Here is a 6,000-nt window from a genome sequence, read left to right as displayed (position 1 = left end):
TATCAACCATATGATTCATGCTCTACCTTTCGGTATCACGTGTTCCGAGACCATGTCTGTACATGCTAGGCTCGTCAAGGCCACCTTAGTATCCGCATGTGCAAAACTGTCTTGCACCCGTTGTATGCACTTGTTGATTCTATCACACCCGATCATCACGAGATGCTTCGAAACGACAAGTCTTGGCAATGGTGCTACTAAGGATGAACACTTTATTATCTTGAGATTTTAGTGAGGGATCATCTTATAATGCTACCGTCGCGATCTAAGCAAAATAAGATGCATAAAAGGATTAACATCACATGTAGTTCATATGTGATATGATATGGCCCTTTTGTCTTTGCGCCTTTGATCTTCATCTCCAAAGCACGGACATGATCTCCATCATCTTCGGGCATGATCTCCATCATCATCGGCGTAGCGTCAAGGTCAATGGCGCCGTCTTCATGATTGTCCTCCATGTAGCAACTATTACAACTACTTTGAAATACTACTCAACATGAAATTTAAAGACAACCATAAGGCTCCTGCCGGTTGCCACAATACAATAATGATCATCTCATACATATTCATCATCACATTATGGCCATATCACATCACCAAACCCTGCAAAAACAAGTTAGACGTCTCTAATTTGGTTTGCATATTTTACGTGGTTTAGGGTTTTCGAGAGAGATCTAATCTACCTACGAACATGAACCACAACATTGATACTAATGTTTTCAATAGAAGAGTAAATTGAATCTTCACTATAGTAGGAGAGACAGACACCCGCAAAGCCTCTTATGCAATACAAGTTGCATGTCGAACGAGGAACAAGTCTCATGAACGCGGTCATGTAAAGTTAGTCCGAGCCGCTTCATCCCACTATGCCACAAAGATGCAAAGTACTCAAACTAAAGATAACAAGAGCATCAACGCCCACAAAACCATTGTGTTCTACTCGTGCAACCATCTATGCATAGACCTGGCTCTGATACCACTGTAGGATAACGTTGCATAGAAAACAAAAAATTTCCTACCGCGAACACGCAATCCAAGCCAAGATGCAATCTAGAAGACGGTAGCAACGAGGGGATTATCGAGTCTCACCCTTGAAGAGATTCCAAAGCCTACAAGATGAGACTCTTGTTTCTGCGGTAGACGTTCACTTGCCGCTTGCAAAAGCGCGTAGAAGATCTTGATCACGGCACCACGAACGGGCAGCACCTCCGTACTCGGTCACACGTTCGGTTGTTGATGAAGACGACGTCCACCTCCCGTTCCAGCAGGCAGCAGAAGTAGTAGCTCCTCTTGAATCCGACAGCACGACGGCGTGGTGTCGGTGGTGGTGCGGGATGTGGTGGAGGAGAGAGGCCGCTAGGGTTTGGGAGAGGGGGGCGCCGGCCATCTAGGTGGTGCGGCCACCTTGGTGTTGTTGGGGTGGCCGGCCCCCTCCCCTTGTCCCTCATTATATAGGTGGAAGCCCCAAGGGTTGGACTACAAGTCTCCGAATAAGACCCGAACCCAAAACCTTCCATGTGATAGGGAAACCTACCCAAGGTGGGAATCCCACTTGGGGTGGGATTCCCCCCTTCCATGTGGGGGGGTGGCCGGCCCCCATAGGGGGAGTCCACTTGGGACTCCTCCCCCTCTAGGGTTGGCCGGCCTTGGAGGTGGAGTCCCTCCGGGACTCCACCTTCCTTGGTGGTTTCTTCCGGACTTTTCTAGAACCTTCCATAGAACCTTCCGGATCATTTTAAAACTCATAAAATGACTTCCTATATATGAATCTTATTCTCCGGACCATTCCGGAACTCCTCGTGATGTCCGGGATCTCATCCGGGACTCCAAACAAATATTCGAACTCCATTCCATATTCAAGTTCTACCATTTCAACATCCAACTTTAAGTGTGTCACCCTACGGTTCGCGAACTATGCGGACATGGTTGAGTACTCACTCCGACCAATAACCAATAGCGGGATCTGGAGATCCATAATGGCTCCCACATATTCAACGTTGACTTTAGTGATCGAATGAACCATTCACATACGATACCAATTCCCTTTGTCACGCGATATTTTACTTGTCCGAGGTTTGATCATCGGTATCACTTCATACCTTGTTCAACCTCGTCTCCTGACAAGTACTCTTTACTCGTACCGTGGTATGTGGTCTCTTATGAACTCATTCATATGCTTGCAAGACATTAGACGACATTCCACCGAGAGGGCCCAGAGTATATCTATCCGTCATCGGGATGGACAAATCCCACTGTTGATCCATATGCCTCAACTCATACTTTCCGGATACTTAATCCCACCTTTATAACCACACATTTACGCAGTGGCGTTTGGTGTAATCAAAGTACCTTTCCGGTATAAGTGATTTACATGATCTCATGGTCATAAGGACTAGGTAACTATGTATCGAAAGCTTATAGCAAATAACTTAATGACGTGATCTTATGCTACGCTTAATTGGGTGTGTCCATTACATCATTCATACAATGATATAACCTTGTTATTAATAATATCCAATGTTCATGATTATGAAACTAATCATCCATTAATCAACAAGCTAGTTAAGAGGCATACTAGGGACTCTTTGTTGTTTACATATCACACATGTACTAATGTTTCGGTTAATACAATTATAGCATGACATATAAACATTTATCATAAACATAAAGATATATAATAACCACTTTTATTATTGCCTCTTGGGCATATCTCCTTCACTAGCTACTGCTATGGACCCATAGTCCAGGAGTAGACTACTCACACATCACTCCGGAGGCAACCATGGCGGTGAAGAGTCCTCCGGGAGATGATTCCCCCCTCTGGCAGGGTGCCGGAGGCGATCTCCTGAATCCCCCGAGATGGGATTGGCGGCGGCGGCGTCTCTGGAAGGTTTTCCGCATCGTGGCTCTCGGTACTGGAGTTATTCTCGACGAAGGCTTAAGTAGGCGGAAGGGTAGGTCAGGGGGCGCCACGAGGGGCCCACACCACAGGCCGGCGCGGCCAGGGCCTGGGCCGCGCCGCCCTGGTGTGTGGCGGCCTCGTCGCCCCACTTCGTTTCCTCTCCGGACTTCTGGAAGCTTCGTGGAAAAATAAGATCCTGGGCGTTGATTTCGTCCAATTCCGAGAATATTTCCTTACTAGGATTTCTGAAACCAAAAACAGCAGAAAACAACAACTGGCTCTTCGGCATCTTGTTAATAGGTTAGTGCCGGAAAATGCATAAATATGACATAAAGTATGTATAAAACATGTAGGTATCATCAATAAAGTAGCATGGAACATAAGAAATTATCGATACGTTGGAGACGTATCAGCCATCAACTATCACACTTTTGTTGAATATCATGTGAGTTGCTATGCATGTTCGTATTGTCTGAAGTAAGGGTGATTTTTCATGATTAAATGGTTTGAGTATGTATATTGTTAGAGAAGAACATTGGGCCGCTAACCAAAGCCATGTATCATGGTGGAAGTTTCAGTTTGGACATTAATCCCCAATCTCTTATGAGAATATTATCTGTTGTTGAATGCTTATGCATTAAAGAGGAGTCCATTATCTGTTTTCTATGTTGTCCCGGTATGGATGTCCTCGAGTTGAGATCTATCAAAAACGAGAAATCAAATGCGATCTATCTCCTTGGACCTTTGTACAGGCGGCATAGAGGTACCCCTTGTGACACTTGGGTGAAACATATGTAATGCAATGATAATCCATGAAAATCCAAGCTAATTAGGACAAGGTGGGAGCACTATTGGTATTCGATGCATGAGGCTTGCAACCTATAGGATTTTTTATGCATAACACATATGAATTATTACTACCGTTGACAAAATTGTTTCTATGTTTTCAAAATAAAAAGCTCTAGCACAAAGAGTAATCCCTGCTTCCCTCTGCGAAGGGTCTTTCTTTTACTTTATGTTGAGTCAGTTTACCTACTTCTTTCTATCTTAGAAGCAAACACTTGTGTCAACTGTGTGCATTGATTCCTACATACTTGCTTATTTGCATTCATCATATTACTTTGTGTTGACAATTATCCATGAGATATACATGTTGAAGTTGAAAACAACTGCTGAAACTTATATCTTCCTTTGTATTGCTTCAAAACCTTCTATTAAGAATTTATTGCTTTATGAGTTAACTCCTATGCAAGTCTTATCGATGCTTGTCTTGAAAGTACTATTCATGAAAAGTCTTTGCTATATGATTCAGTTGTTTAGTCATTGTCTTTACCATTGCTTCGAATCACTTCATTCATCTCATATGCTTTACAATAGTATTGATCAAGATTATGATAGCATGTCACTTCAAAAATTATCCTTGTTATCATTTACCTACTCGAGGGTGAATAGGAACTAAGCTTGGGGATGCTTGATACGTCTCAAACGTATCTATAATTTCTTATGTTCCATGCTAGTTTTATGACAATACTCACATGTTTTATATACACTTTATATCATTTTTATGCATTTTCCGGGACTAACCTATTAACAAGATGTCGAAGCGCCAGTTCCTGTTTTCTGCTGTTTTTGGTTTCAGAAATCCTACACAGGAAATATTCTCAGAATTGGATGAAACAAAAGCCCGGGATCTTATTTTCCACGGAGCTTTCCAGAAGTCCGAAGAGGAAACGAAGAAGAGCCGAGGTGGCCCCACACCACCTGGCAGCGCGGCCAAGGAGGGGGGCACGCCACCCTAGGGTGTGGGCCCCTCGAGCCTCTCCCGACTCTGCCTCTTCGCCTATTTATTCTCTCCGTCGCGAAAACCCTATTACCGAGAGCCACGATACGAGAAAAGTTCCAGAGACGCCGCCGCCGCCAATCCCATCTCGGGGGATTCAGGAGATCACCTCCGGCACCCTGCCGGAGAGGGGAATCATCACCCGGAGGACTCTACATCACCATGATCGCCTCTGGACTGATGTGTGAGTAGTTCATCCTTGGACTATGGGTCCATAGCAGTAGCTAGATGGTTGTCTTCTCCTCTTGTGCTATCATGTTTAGATCTTGTGAGCTGCCTATCATGATCAAGATCATCTATTTGTAATGCTACATGTTGTGTTTGTTGGGATCCGATGAATATGGAATACTATGTCAAGTTGATTATTGATCTATCATATATTTGTTGTTTATGATCTTGCATGCTCTCCGTTACTAGTAGAGGCTCTGGCCAAGTTGATACTTGTGACTCCAAGAGGGAGTATTTATGCTCGATAGTGGGTTCATGCCTCCATTGAATCTAGGACAGTGACAGAAAATTCTAAGGTTATGGATGTGCTGTTGCCACTAGGGATAAAACAACAATGCTTTGTCTAAGGATATTTGTATTGTTTACATTACGCACCGTACTTAATGCAATTATCTGTTGTTTGCAACTTAATACTGAAAGAGGTGCAGATGCTAACCCGAAGGTGGACTTTTTAGGCATAGATGCATGCTGGATAGCGGTCTATGTTATTTATCGTAATGCCCTATGTAAAACTCATATTAGTCATCATGATATGTATGTGCATTGTTATGCCTTCTCTATTTGTCAATTGTCCAACTGTAATTTGTTCACCCAACATGCTATTTATCTTATTGGAGAGACACCACTAGTGAACTGTGGACCCCGGTCCATTCTTTTACATATGAATATAATCTACTGCAATCATTGTTCTCTACTGTTCTTTGCAAACAAACATCATTCTCCACACCATACGTTTAATCATTTGTTTACAGCAAGCCGGTGAGATTGACAACCTCACTGTTAAGTTGGGACAAAGTATTTTGATTGTGTTGTGCAGGTTCCACGTTGGCGCCGGAATCACTGGTGTTGCGCCGTACTACACTCCTCCACCAACAACCTTCACGTGGCCTTCATCTCCTACTGGTTCGATAACCTTGGTTTCTTCCTGAGGGAAAACTTACTGATGTGCGCATCACACCTTCCTCTTGGGGTTCCCAACGGACGTGTGCTTCACGCGCCATCAGTCTACTCCCGTCGCTTCGACAAC

Source organism: Lolium perenne, chromosome 3 (genome assembly GCF_019359855.2).
Source record: "Lolium perenne isolate Kyuss_39 chromosome 3, Kyuss_2.0, whole genome shotgun sequence".
NCBI classification, from domain to species: Eukaryota; Viridiplantae; Streptophyta; class Magnoliopsida; order Poales; family Poaceae; genus Lolium; species Lolium perenne.
This window is presented reverse-complemented; position numbering follows the sequence as displayed.